Source organism: Hypomesus transpacificus, chromosome 13 (genome assembly GCF_021917145.1).
Source record: "Hypomesus transpacificus isolate Combined female chromosome 13, fHypTra1, whole genome shotgun sequence".
Taxonomy (NCBI): Eukaryota; Metazoa; Chordata; class Actinopteri; order Osmeriformes; family Osmeridae; genus Hypomesus; species Hypomesus transpacificus.
In genome coordinates this window covers 51,151-66,516 of record NC_061072.1, presented here as the reverse complement: position 1 = coordinate 66,516, position 15,366 = coordinate 51,151, and positions in this window count along the sequence as shown.

The window sequence follows — 15,366 nt, the reverse complement described above, 5'->3', positions numbered from 1 at the left end:
TGAGAAATAGTTGTTTTATGGGAGTTTGTTCTCCCTGCTCCTGCTCCTCACATGGATCTATAAGGTAAACATATAAGGATTGGACAGGCAAACACTGAATATATGATACAATACACAATTCAGCCTCTTTACTTTATTTAAATAAACATTGTGTGCTTAGGCTGTAAGGTAACCTAAATTTGACACTACCTTTTTGATTGGGCAGAAGAATAGGCACAGAAATGGAGGGCCATGTGAACTTCATTTCTTCAAACAAGAGCTTCCTCACCTCAATTTGGAGACAAGCCCACTTCATTTCCAAGACCTCCTATTGGTATTTAGTATCCGTGTCGCTGATTGCAGGGTCCTAACACCGGTGTAAAACTCAGATGCAGCATAGTTTGCACGTTCACCTTGTCTTTGCCTTCATGTAGCATCATACAATGTACATTGAAAAAGTACTCAAGTTAGTAGCCTATAATAAATGTAACGTTTTCTGTAGCGACAGAAAATATTTTTTGGTGTACCGTAATTCGTCAAAATATTTTGATTAACGTTTTCATTTTGAAGTCAGAAGAATCACATTTCAGTAGATGTGAAACAATGAGACGGAATGAGAGAGAGAGAGAGAAAGAGAGAGGAGAGGGAGGAGAGAGAGAGAGGAGAGAGAGAGGAGAGAGAGAGAGAGAGAGAGATAAAGAGAGAGAGAGGGAGGGAGGGGAGGGGAGGGAGGGAGGGAGGGGAGGGAGAGAGAGAGAGAGACAGAAAGAGAGAGAGAGAGAGAGGAAGAGAGAGAGAGAGGAGAGAGAGGAGAGAGAGGGGAGAGAGCAAGAGATAAGAAAGAGGGAGGAAGAGAGAGAGAGAAGAGTACAAGGACGAGAGCGAGTGAGAAGAGAAATAGGAAGACAGAGAGAAAGAGAGGGCGAGGGAGAGAGGGGGGAGAGAGCAGAGGTGCCACTGAAGACAGCTTCGCTAGGCCAACATCATATTCATAATTATTCAATACCCACCAGCCGGCGAGGCGCAGCTTGACGTGAAATTGAGAGAGGGGAGGAGATGAATACACCCACCTCTGTCATCTCCTGTCCAGCTCAGACATCACAGGCAAACTGACGGGCGGAGTGATTGAGTAGATGTTTGGAGCGGGAATTAGGTGTATAATATAGGTGTGTTTATGTCTGCGCAAGTGTTTCAGTAGGTGTTTGCAGTACTCCATGTGTATGTTTATTGAACTGTGTGTTTAACCGGGTGTGTGTGTATGCGTAAGTGTGTGATATACATTGTGACAAGAGATCTTCCTTTAGTTCCACTGTTGATTTGGGCCCTGCAAGAATGTGCTCTATCATGCAAACAAACCCCACTCTTTAGCTCATGGCTACACAGTTAGCTTGTGACTCATAGCTCATCAACTAACTCAGGGTCGTTTACCGTGGGAACTTGTTAAAGGCAAACTAATGGGATGTGATTGTTTTGTTCGGCGCGTCAAATCCCAGAAAAAGATTTGAGCAAGCTTTGTGAATTGTTTGTAATACAGTAGAATGAATTTGCCCCTGCAGACAAACAAACCAATCAGACGACGCCAAGGAGAGTGTCAACAGATGACATCATGGCAGCACCAGCTACTGTGAAGAGCTGGCTCATTCCTCAGACTCCCCAAAATGTCATTAGCTTGTCGCTGTCCCATCATTCTTTCCCTTTGCCCCTTACTTCTTCTTTCTCAACCCCCCCATCTTGCTCCTTTCTTTTCTCCCTTTCTCCTGACTTTATTGTTTGTCTTTCATCCCCCGTCCCTCCCTCACACATTCTTTCTTTCTTTCTCTCCCTCTCTGATTCTCTCCGTCTCTCCCTCTAACCCCCTGTCAGGAAAATATTTTCTCAAGTAGTGCCCAGAGGTCACTGGAGTTTATTACTTGCTCATGAAGCAAGGAGGACAAGTCGTCACGGTGGTACAAAAGTGTCTGAAGACTAGTCTCCATGCAAACCCCATTTATACAACACAGTTCTCAATAGTCATTGGTCCATACACAGACATGCAACAGTCCCATGTTTCTTCTGTCATTGGCTCCCCTGCGTAGCAGCTGTCTAGCTGATAGATCTTGTGGCGTGTGTGCGCGCGTGCGTGTGCAATGCAGTGGAAAACTGCATCTTCAGTTTGTGAGTGGCAAGATACAATATGGAGTTTGACCCTGGTTCCGACACGATATGGAGCTTGACATATGTTTAGCTTACCTGCTCAGGGAAAAAATCTTTACATGCTGAGTAATGGTGACGGTCAGTCTGTCTAACTAATTCTCAGCATGTCTAACTTCATTTGGGGGGGGGATCTTTCTGCACTCTAAAATATATATTGTATAACAGTGTTCTTTTAGCTTGCATAACATGCAAATAGATCATATTTGTAACACCCCCCCCCCCCCCTCCCTCCTTCCTATCCGTCTCCACCTTATAGGAGAATGGCGAAAGGAGACCTATCACAGGCGCGTGTGCGTGTGCCCCTCTCCTGTCCAGCCCTGGGCGTTCCGTAATGAGCCCCTGGCCTCCTCTCCCTCGCCCAGATTGCTTTGATGCTTCTATTTACCCTTTCCAAACAGAATGCACCATTCTCCACCTCTAAGCCAGGCAATTACGGCGCCGTAATGAAAGACGAGGACGGCAGGGCGGAGAGGAGGAGAGAGGGCCCGTAGCATCTGCAACCAAATGGAAATCAGCGTGGCATTGTCGGCGGCCTGTAATGTAGAAAAGCAGGCGGGAGTATCTCATGTAATTCCATCACCCCTGACTCCGGGTTTAGCTGGACTGGTGTATGCTGTGTTATTTCCCCATGGTTTGACTGAATTCATTGACAGGGCCTTGCAGAGGGAATCGGGGAGCACATTGTGATGAATGTTTCATCGGCGCGGATAAGAGAATGCTGCCTGAAATCAATGCTCTCTGGCTCAAGGCGTGCAGCGGTGTTTAGACATTCGGGGAGCAAATGCTAATGCAAGCCCTGGTGTGTATAACCAGTGTCCTGTGGAGAGGAAGATGGAGAGAGGGAGAGAGGAGAAGAGAAGATGGAGAAAGGGAGAGAGGAGAAGAGAGGGTAAAGTGAGAGTAAGGGGGTTAACGCTACTTCCCTTTGGCTCTTTTCCTTTTCACTAACATATTCTGCAGAACTGCTAACTTAAGAGCCATCAATAATTCACGATCTTCTTTCTATCTCTCTCTGTCGCTCTCCCTTTCTCTTTCACCCTCTTTTTTTGTCTCGCCCTCTTCCTCCGTTGCTCTCTCGCTTTCACCTCTCACCTCTCTCTGTCGTTCTCTCTCTCTCTCATACAGAGACGTGGATGGATGGTGGGGGAGTAGGGATCGGGGGGAAGAAAGAAGAGAGGAGAGTTTGAACAAAGAGAGAAGTGTGTGTGAAAGAGAGAGACAAAGAGAGGTGAAAGAAAGAGAGAGAGTAAGATAGTCCACCTTGTCAGACCCCAGCAGGGGCGGTTATCCTATTAGATACATCACCCCAGGATATATGGAGATGAGGATATGAGAATAGCTCTCAATTTCCTGTGTCCAGCTTCAGATGAAAAATAAATCACAATGTCCTGTGTCCAATTTTCTGACTCCACTATAAATGTAATGATATGAGAACGTTTACCCTTCAGATTCATAACTTATTGATGACATCTTCCATCATATAGTACTGCGCCATGGAAACATATTCAGCATATTGATGGATGCCAGTCCCATCACAGTGGACTGTGGATTTGTTTCCATATCTTCAGGTTTTGATAAGATACACTACTGTCTTTGAGGGAAAACTCTTCACTAAAGATATTTTAGTGTCATGAGAAGAGCTGACTTGGGCAGGCAAGAGTGAGGCAGAGCAACAGGGTGGGAAGGACCACGCAAAAACAGGTTCCACAAGAAGAGGGAATTTATTTTCAGGGAGCAGACCAAAAAAATCTAACTCAAGCAGGTTCCTTCTTCAAGCTTCCACAGTCCAACAAAAGTCCACAAAAGTTAAACAAAAATGACTTTTCCCCTTCAAAGCCGTCCTTCACTCACCCAACAGGGCTTAGTATTCCACCCAACTTCTCCCTGGTCCAAACTAACCAGCCATGTGCCCTTTGTCTCTCTGGTCTTTCCTCCTGCTCTTTTCCCTCCCCCCCTTTTCTAGTCCTAACCTTAATTAGGTGGCTCACACATCTACACCTGTCCACTTGGTGAGGGATTCTGGGAGATGTAGTGTGGGCCATTGCCACCATTTTGGGGTGTTGCCACCTCTCTGTTCCAGGGATGTAACAACCCTCCACTACCTGTGGTGATGTCACAATATCATGTAATCGGGATGATCGAAAATGGACGACAAACTGATAAAGTTGTTTCGGCCCCTCAGAAGACTGCAACACTGCAAAAGAGTGATAACCAAAACAAATAAAACACAACACATAACACGTACGATGAGGTGTTATGGGGATGGTAGGAGGTACTGTAACCAAGCTTCCTGCTCCCTGTTATCTACTGACTGCTGACTTTGGAAAAAGGGGGGGATTTATATAACTATCATTATCTGCGTGACTTCCCATATCCCATGTCCCAGTGACCTCCCCTGCCCCCGTTACCATGACAGGGAAATGGGAAAAGGCCCTGATGGATTGGTTAGAAACAGCCATTTACAGGGGGCGGGGGGGGTTGGAACTGCTGGAGTGAGGAGTTGGCTGTCACAAACAAATGCATGTTTCTCAGACTGCTGACATTAATATTCTCGGCTATCAGCAGGATTCAAGTGGTTTTGCAGAGAAAATATTAAATATTTTCACCGAAAGGGACTGCCAAGATGTTGCACAGTAAGTTCGTCTGAATGATTGTAACATGTAACAAATCTCCCCACTTAGGATAAAGGCTAAACTTAATTCACTTATCCCCCAAACTATAGTTAGCCTGTAATGAGGTCAACAACAACATATTCATTGTTGTCCAGCTATTTAGTAGGTCCTGGTAATACTGGTGAGCAGGTTTTCAAACACTCTCTTTAGAAACTGGATCTGCTACCCCAGGCTGTATGCGCTTGGATTTTGTCCTCATTTTCCTTCCCAGAGCCTGATTCAGTGGAGACTAACACAATAATGTTCTAGAAAATCCTCAGGCTCTGGTCCCACTTCAGCCTCATCCCTGATTATCATCACAACAACGCGCTCCGCTCCTGAGCTGTTGTAGTTTGAACACGAAGATTTTGACATCTTGTTTTGCCAAAGCACATCATGTTTCGTACATCTGCTTCATAGAGAAAGTTTCTCTGAGACAAAAATAATCGTCAACAGCAAGGGGCTCCCTCCAGGCTTGTCTGACTGAGCTCCATGCGCTGCCATCTTCCCCAGAACACCAACACGAATGAATAAACAACTCTGCTCGTGTCATTTGGAAAGATCCTCTTCTAAAACTGTTAACAAAAGACATGTCTGTAACCCAATTAACTCAACAACAACAAAAAAGATATTTGGTGTTGATGAACGTTGTTTACCTCGAGACGAACTATGACGTTCCCTCATCTAGGTTCATACATCTCACATCGGAGATGAGATAATTAATTGCTGAGCTGGGGTCGATGGGGTCACTCTTCCTCAGTATGCGGACAGTCAACACGGGCATAACTTGTTAGTAGTCACGTTGGCAGAAGTCAGAAGTCCCTAGTTTGAAGCCTGGTCTGGGTACAGCTGGGGTGTAAGTGGCTCTGACGAGCAGCATGACTAACCCTGCTACATTGGGACGCCCCTGGCTGCAGAGAACATCAGCATTCTCCAGAACCTTCCACTGAAGGGACCCTGTGCCTGAAAACAGGGGACAGGACATCGAGCAGAGGTTGTTTGCAAAGAAAACTTCAGATCGGAACTTATTTTCCAAATGAGTGGTGGGATGTATCAGAACGTGGTCTTATGAAGGTATTCGCTGGCCTCGATCTGTCTGGAGAGGGGAGGGGGGGGGGTTGGGCACGACCTGGCGTGGCATATTAATTACATTGGTAAAAAACCTGCCCTGTGTAATGGGGGGGCTTTATGAATGAGTCTCTCTGTCACTCTCCCTAGAGGAGTCCTTCCATCGCGATTAGACGATTAAGGCCGGCTGTGTCGACGCTCCGCCGTCGCCGTGTAATTGTGGCGGGCTCGCCGCGCTCCGGGCAGCGTCGTCCATATTGAATTAGAAGTACATAAATGAATCAAAAGCGGTGGGTTGGAGGCAAGGGTGAGGTGCTTTGTTCGCTCCCTAATCCGACCCCGGAGCGCTCACTCTCTCCGCCTGGCGCCCTCCCCTGCATCCTAATCAACAGGCAAATGTCACCCCGCACCCACAGAGGAGGCTGAGGCCCTGCAGGTAGGCAGCACATTTAGTATGCAACGGAGGGCATCTCCTCCATCCCTCTCCTCCCCCCCATCCCTCCATCGCTCTCCCCTGTCTGAGGCTGGGTTCAGGAGAGGGTCTGGTGCGACAGATAGACATGTGGATGGTTTGTTTGTTTTTTTGGGGGGGAAACTTCCCCTGATTGGAGGAGAAAATTGGAAGTGAGGCGGAATTAGCTGTGGATGACCTTGCGACGTTTCAGACAGCCCTCTGATGAGACAGAGTTAATCTGAGGAGGAAATGGGCGCTGTCATGACTCAGACAGGTTTTATGAGCCGTTCTCATAGTAGCCTGACGTTTCTATTGGCTATAACTTCACATGAATAATTGAAGGCAGCACATTAGCAGTGACGTGCATTTTTTGTTTGTCATACTGATTGTCGTGTTTTTCGATAAAGTTGCATGAAACATCAGGGGCCACGGTGTCACATCTTCAGATGGAAGCCCAACAGACAGCCATCACTCTCACTCTCCTCTTTTAAATTCTATCTCAACTTTCACTCTCTCTCAACACCCAACTTAGCAAGGAGAAGAACAAGCTGGGCAGCAAGCACCCGGCTGTCAGTCTGCTCCCAGCTTTACCCTCTCTTCTTCTACCTTCTACCATCTCTCTACTTTTTTTTTTCTCTCTCTCTCTCTCTCTCTCTCTCTCTCTCTCTCTCTCTCTCTCTCTCTCTCTCTCTCTCTCTCTCTCTCTCTCTCTCTCTCTCTCTCTCTCTCTCTTATGCTCTCGCTAACTCTCTCTCCCTCTCTCACACACACTTTTCCATTTCCCCCTACACGGCAGATGACTCCAGGTTTGTTTGTGGATGTCTCTCCATCACAACGTCTGTGTTCGCCGTGCTACTGAAGGCACGACGCGACACACGGCCAACTAGAGCAGATACGCATAAACTGTACGTATCTCTTTAAAAGCAATCTGTGAGAGAATCGGCAGACAGGAAGACGGAAGACTTCACCCACAAACCCCGACGCAGAGAGAGGAGCCCTGAGGATCACTGTTGGTCACGACGTGTTCCTCATGCCAGGCCTTAAACCCTCAAACGCACAGCACAGAACACAACACTTCTTTGCTCTCTTTGGCCTTCTTTTACGATTGTATTCTTACAGAGACAGTTGGAGCGAGAGAGAGTGAGAGAGAGAGAGAGAGAGAGAGAGAGAGAGAGAGAGAGGGAGAGAAAAAAAGAGAGAGAGGAAAGCAGGGAGAGAGATGGGGGAAAACAAGCAGTAAGTGGCGGGAATTGAACCCGGGGGCCCTTACATTAAGGCTTTAGCTGATGCAGATGGGGTTTGTTGTTTTCTGCTTTTGATTTTCTATCTGCCCTCCCTCCCTCCCTCCTCCACTATCTCACTTCATAAAGCGAACGTGGCCAGGCAATCCGTCCGTGCGTGGGTCGAGTATGTGCTGATTCAATTACCTACTTAAACAAGTATGAATCAGATCAGCTGCTTCAGGAGCAACACTGGGAGGTTTCCTTCAGACGGTCGGCTGGTCCAGAGCCATCACATCGATTGACCTTCACGTGGATGAAGCGCAATGCTCTCCATGAAAACAGTGACTCTCTCTGAAAAGAGCCTACTGTACAACATGTTTTTGTGCTGCAATACAAGACCCATTATTTAGAGACATACATACTGCATGTATGTCACATCCTCCTTGCAGGTGGATATACAGTAAACCATCTATCGTATCCAAGTGTCAAATGGGTGAATCCAGGACAAAATACGACGTATTGACTTGTTCCATTTGACTTTGTCAGGAAACAAAAGGCTCCAGCTGAGAGCTACTGTGTGAAGAAAGACTCTCTCTCTCTCTCTCTCTCTCTCTCTCTCTCTCTCTCTCTCTCTCTCTCTCTCTCTCTCTCTCTCTCTCTCTCTCTCTCTGAATATCCCTGACTCTGTCTCCCTCTCTTTCCCTCTCTCTCGTTCTCCCTCGTTCTCTCTCTCTCCCTCCTGCCCTCTCTCTCTCTCTCCCCCTCTCCCTCCCTCGATCTCTTTCTGTCACTGACTCTCTCGCTCTCTCCCCCTGTCTCCGCTTATCCTTTTCTTCTCTTTTGTTTGAATTCCACCGTGGAAACGTCTCTTTAAAGGCACAGAGCCCCTCCGGGTGTGGGGAGAATGGCCCATGCCAGTTCAAACAGCAGGCTTCATGAACAGCGGCAGTAGAAACAGTAGAAATCCCAACACAAAGAGAACCTAATGAGCACCATGCCTGCACACAAAACAAGGACTTCGGGGGATTCTCCTCCTCCGCGGTAGAATCACTTTCAACTCAACTCTTCTCTTCTTTTTTTGCCCCTTTCCTTTTTTTTCTTCCTTTTTCTGGGTGCTAAACTTCGAAAAGGTGACTCCCAAGCAGAGACTAGGGTAGTTTTGTGCCTGGATAAGAGTTTACTTTAGTAGCTTGTAGCTTTACTACATGCAGACCTTTGGTGTTGCAGTGTCCATGAATGTCCATAGCAATCTACTGATGCCATGGAGGACCATAAAAAGGCCCCTTATCAAGTTTGAAGTGTTCCTGAGGGAGCCCGGTGTCACTCATAGCCACTGGGCGCTACATGGTTTATCAACCTTCAGTATGCTAATAATGACGTTAGCTGATGTGGAGGCATGAAAGCAATTAACCACAAACACTCTGTCGTATCACCAGAGGTGTTAGGCGCCAGCTCAGATGAAATCAGATGGATGATCAGTATGCATGCAGGTCTGTTGACAGGAGTAGCATGTGGATGGGTTTTCAGCGGCTGTGATTGGGATGATGAAGAGCATTTACATTTACATTTAGTCATTTAGCAGACGCTCTTATCCAGAGCGACATACAGTAAGTACAGGGACATTCACCCCGAGGCAAGTAGGATGAAGTGCCTTGCCCAAGGACACAACGTCATTTGCCACGGCCGGGAATCGATCTGGCAACCTTCAGATTACTAGTCCGATTCCCTAACCGCTTAGCCATCTGACTCCTAAGAGCAGCTGTGATTGTGATGATGAGGAGCAGCTGTGATTGTGATGATGAGGAGCAGCTGTGATTGTGATGATGACGAGCAGCTGTGATTGTGATGATGACGAGCAGCTGTGATTGTGATGATGAGGAGCAGCTGTGATTGTGATGATGACGAGCAGCTGTGATTGTGATGATGACGAGCAGCTGTGATTGTGATGATGAGGAGCAGCTGTGATTGTGATGATGACGAGCAGCTGTGATTGTGATGATGACGAGCAGCTGTGATTGTGATGATGACGAGCAGCTGTGATTGTGATGATGAGCAGTGATTGTGAGGAGGCACTCCGGGTGGACGGGACAAGCTAAACTGGAGCTTCAAAGGCTCTCCGGCTCTCTCTTTCTCCTCGTCTCCTCGTCTCCTCCCCTGGACAGCACAGCATCGCAAAGCCCCGCTCTACAACCCTCAAGACATTCATTTTCCTGGAGACCACCGACGTGTGAACGGCGCCCCCGAGCCCAGCGATGTGAATGACTCACACCCCGAGTGATGAACCGCGTGCGTTTAGTGTTTCTCAGCAAGGAAACAGTCTGGTGTCCATCCATCTTGCCCCTGCCTCCGGTGAGATACCCAGAATCCTTTGCGGCGGCTGAGGTGTGATTAAAGGCCTGTGGTGGGCCTCTGAGGTAGTGTCAGCCCCACTGAGGAATGTCTTTGGTGTTTATCTGGTCTGAGTGTCGAAGGTGATGATGCAATGCTGTCTGGTGAATGTTTTTCACGGCTGGTATGTGTGTGTGTCCTTGGTGTGGGGAATAATAGTAAATCAATACTTACCTCATCTCATCTGAGAAGAAAACAGGCTGTGGGCTGAGTGGATTTGTCACCGGTTCGTTCTGCGTAGCAAGATAGACATGGAGGTGTGTGTGTGTGTGTGTGAGGAGAATGAGTATGCATTCCTCATCTTCCCTGCAACGCCACAGACATGGAGTCAAGGCTACATTGACCTAGGTCTGGATTAATTAATCTGGGTCAGATTGTTTTGTCGAAAACAGGACGGATTTCAGTCTGAGTGATAGTCGAGGACGACATCTTCTTCCTGTTCATTAACGCAGCGTCTGGAACGTCATGGTAACAGAGGTGCGATGGAGGACGGTACGTTGCATCTCCTGTCCGAATCCTCCTGTCTGAACGAACAGAAGGCTTTTAGCATGAGATGCCGGCCTTGCCTTTAATCTCAGATCCCCACTCTCTCCTAGCCACTTCCCCTGAGCATCTGTGCCCTCAGCCAGTGTGTTTGATATGTATGCCACCTTGGCGTCGTCTGAGTATGGAGCCCTGGTTCTGTCACTCTGTCCTCCAGCTCCCAGACTTTCAGCGTCATGCTGCCCCTCAGATCAGACACACAGAGAGTCACACACACACACGTGCACACGCACCGACGCACGGTAACACACAGGCACACGCACGTACACACTCACCCTAATTGACGCATTACAACACGTAGGAAGACGCACGCACACAAGCACACAAACACACTGACACACTTCCATTGTCACTACTTCAAAACCCCTCAAGGAAAATAAAGGGATAGTGACAAAGACTGCCTTTTCAGAAAGGAGTATTGATTGCTCTGCTGCCAAAGACCCAGCTTTAGGTTAGTTTGAACAAACCATGTGTATTCATGGACCCAAATCCTCAGTCTGAGCTGGTCCTTCTGGGCACTCTTTGAATCTTCACCTGTTTTTCTCTCTCAGACGTGTGTGTGTGTGTATATACCCTTGTGTGTGCACTGTTTATGCAGTACTTGTCTCATTTACATTACATTTACATGTAGTCATTTAGCAGACACTCTTATTTACATTTACATTTAGTCATTTAGCAGACGCTCTTATCCAGAGCGACTTACAGTAAGTACAGGGACATTCTCCCCGAGGCAAGTAGGGTGAAGTGCCTTGCCCAAGGACACAACGTCATTTGGCACGGCCGGGAATCGATCCGGCAACCTTCTGATTAATAGTGTGTGGATGTGTGTGTGTGTGACATAAGAGAGTCAGGAGAAATACAGCCATGATTACCACCATCGCTACATGGACGCCATCAGCAGTACATCTCATGGGTCCAGGACAGGACTGTTCAGTCATCGAATAACTCACCGCCAAAGGAGTGGACGTCAGCATCGGATCGGGATGGGCAGCCGAAGAGAGGGAATGCATCGGCCTGCATCTCATCTAGCGAGTCACTGCTGGAATTGCATTTAGAAGCGAAACGTCGCCTCGGTCACAGACGTGCCCTTCGAATCGAGGAGGTGGAGTGCCAGGAGTCGAGCTTCCCTCCATTTAGGGATGAGGGTGTGATAATCCGCCCTCAAGCTCCGCAGCAGTTGTGTTTCACTGGGAACGTGAACACAGGATTCTTCAGAAAAATGGTATTTGCTTGGAGATAGATCAAACATCACTTGTGACATAATTACGTGGTAATGTTGAGTAATGGAATGTAATCCCTCTCCTCTCTTTCTCTCGCATTCTCTCTCTCTTTCCCTCCTTATTTAAGTTTCTCTCTCTATTTATTTTTTGTCTTGCTCCCTTTCTCTTCGTAGTGCCTTGAAGACCGTGATGATGATGCAACAGAATGAAATTCCCAAAAGATTTCGAGCAACAAAAAGGAAGAACATTCTCACACTTCGTTTACTCACAGCATGAATTTTAAAAAACAATATGTATGCTAATGAATAACAGTATACATGTTTAAAACATGGCAAAGTGGTGATCCAGGACACTCGAGTCGGGATGGAGCCTACATATCCGTCGTGAAGATTTCACAGGGGAAACATCTTGATTGGCTGTTAATGGGAGACTTATTAGTTCCCTCCGGGCAATTACTGGCACTAATTGATTCATTCGGAGTCTCAAAGAGGAAAGAGCCCAATGAGTTCAGTGTTAGTAGGAGAGCCCTGGGCCTAGTATAGCATATTACCCTCAACAAGTGATACTGTTCCACTTTTCTAGTCATCTGAACACTCACAGAAAACTTTTCCCTTTATCCTATTATCGGATCTTACTATTTTCGATTAGCCTGACGTTGTCATGCTCATAATTCTGGTCAGAATATGAGTCTGAAAACTCTCCGTTGGGCTGTGACTACGGGGCGTGTTTCAACCGAACTCGTAAAGCAAATGCCTCTTCGCTCAATTGGATAGACCTACAACCAATCAGAGCAATGTAATATGTTGTTTGTTGAAAACCAATTCAACCCAAGCGCTCTTTCGTGACGTTGTTGATTACGTTACTGTTGATCATCTGTCCATCATCGTATAAAGCCCGCCCTGGCAATTTCATTGGTCCGTCCCAATTCTGGTTTTCTGTAGTTGTCCCCAATGCGAGACCCTCCAGACCCAATTTCCCGAACATTTTTTTTGGGGGCTGGGAGAAGTTGGGCTGGCAGCCAGGCTAATTTTCAATGGTTTGCCCTATTTAAAAAGAAATGTCCATCTCACTTCCCCCCCCCCAGACAACCATGAACTATTGATGAATCATTTCAGAGCCCTACCCCTCCGTTATTGCAAAGTGAATATTCATGAGCTACCGAGGAAGCTGGACTGTGTTTCCTTCTAGACTGGTGTTGTGAACGTGCCATTGAACAGCCAGCACACTGGAGCTTTCCAAGAAGATGGTGCTGCGAAATGTATCACATCAAATTCAGAAGCAGACATTAAAACTCCTCTAAAGGCCTCACGTCGGGTACAAATCAGAGAGAATCACTCCATAATTCACTTCCCCCGGTCGCAGATTTTTACGACGCAAAAGCACCAGGATTTAATGTGGAGGGATTTTGATGAAATAATGATAGCTCAGGGAATCCAATAACAGATTCACGTAGCAGACCGTGGACTCCTAACTCGCTGTGTGACGGCTGGAATCCATCCCTTGGGAAATGAGTGGAGAAATAAGTTGCCAGTCGTCTTTGAAGCAGAAAAGCACATCGACGTCAGAGTTTTGGTACTGTGTTGTATCTGCAGAGCAACTCTGGCCTCTCCACCATGCTGAAGCACAGCAGGTTGAATTATGGATCTCATCCGTCACACGTAGTAGGGGGATGAATGAACAACTACTGTATATGAATGGGCACGTGAATGAATGAATGAATGACCTACTTCCTGCTTCCTGTTACAATGACTTCATCATTTGCATCTCGGCGTCTGTAGGTTCGAGCAGTGAAGGATTTGTCTGATTACTGGTTTATCTCTTCCCCTCCCTCCCTCCCTCCCTCCCTCCCTCCCTCCCTCCCTCCCTCCCTCCCTCCCTCCCTCCCTCCCTCCCTCCCTCCCTCCCTCCCTACTTCTCTCCGTCCTCGATCTTTGCAGGCTAAATCAGTGGATAACAGTGAGAGAGACATCTCCAATCAGAGCTGATTTCCCCCTGCAGAGACAGGAAATGACCCGGTGACAGGATTTGCATGTGTCCCCAGTTCTCTCTCTGCTGTTTTCACCTCACCTCAACCCCGGCATCACCAACTCTCCTGATTCATAACCCACTCTCCTGGTTTTAGACCTCTTCTGTTAAACTGGATTGCCTGTCTGGTTTATCTGTGCATGTCAAATTCCCTCTGGGCTGACAACAACTGAACAGTTACGTAAATGAAGAATTGAGTGCAGGGCCGTAACTACCATTGAGGACACCGAGGTCGTGTCCTCGGTATTTTTTTCGTATTTCAGTTTTTTTGTGTGCTTAAATCGTGGTATATAAACTCAAAATAAAGTACACGTGAAACTGACTGCAGGACGATGATCTTGGTCTCCCACAAACCGTAACGTGATTTTATACTTGAAGAGCCGAGTAGCTCAAGAGTTTGGACATACGTGCTGCGCGTCATCAACAAAACGTACTGTCGTTATGGTAACCACCAAACACAAGTCGGACGCTGATGTTACCGCCATAGACCAGAGCCATAGAAAAAGAATTTGCAGAATATTTTTCTATGGCTCTGCCATAGACATACCGCTACTGTTAGTGAATAGCCTATGTTAGTTACAGTCACTGGAAGAGGAGCGCAGCAAACTAAACATGTAGGTTAAGAGAAGTTTAAGTGGCAGATGACTGTGAGAAGAAAGATTCATTTTCATGTGGAAATATTTGTATTGCAGCAACGTACTACTCGGATAAGGAAACATCAAATCAAAGTTTGGTTAACTCCGTCAGTACCGGTTGTCAATCAATTTCCACCGGTTGAATCAACATTCATTTTGCGATTGATATGTCATTGATGTGATTGATTGAAAATGAAATTCAGTGGCAATTGGGAAATATCAAACTGACTCGCTATCGCTCGGTCGATACGTTCCAGCCTCAGTTTGATATTTCCCGGCATGACCGAACGGTCGAGGTTAGTAAGTAGTTTATTATATGGCAATTTTAGATTCTTTTCATTTTGTAAACGAAAATAAATGGTACCTTTAGGCTAATTGTAGCTAGCTCTCAAGTCTTCTCACGGTGTGTTTCATGTGTTGCCAAGCAACTCATTACTTTTTATAGAAAGCTGACAACATGGTTCTGCTAAAATGGCTTTAATTTCATCACAAAATAACGACACAAGTGATTCAAAGAGTCTGGTCTTCATCCTCACTTTCGATGACAAAGCTTTTCAGCATCATCTGGATAGTAAAACTCAGCAGCTGACTTGTCCATATCGCTCATTTTGAAGCTGACGTCAGAGGGCAATACGGATCCGTATTGACCGGCGAGGAGGGCAATACGCGGCTGGGGTGACTACTCATTATCCAATCAGAACGCTCGTACCGTCGTTGCCATATAATAATAATTTTAAAAAAATTGTGGTAACTTGCCCTTACTTCATGAGTCCCATAAAGGTCCTTCAAAAAGCCTCAGAATGCCCCATGTTTACCTCAAAATTTCAAAAGCTCCACACCGCCCCATATTCAAAAGTCATAATGATGATGTTTTTGCTCCTTAAGACTCAATAAGAGAAAATGGCCATATTTAAATAATGTAATTTAAAAAAATTCCGGGGGAGCATGCCCCCGAACCCGCCTAGAAGTTCTGACTCATGACCTCAG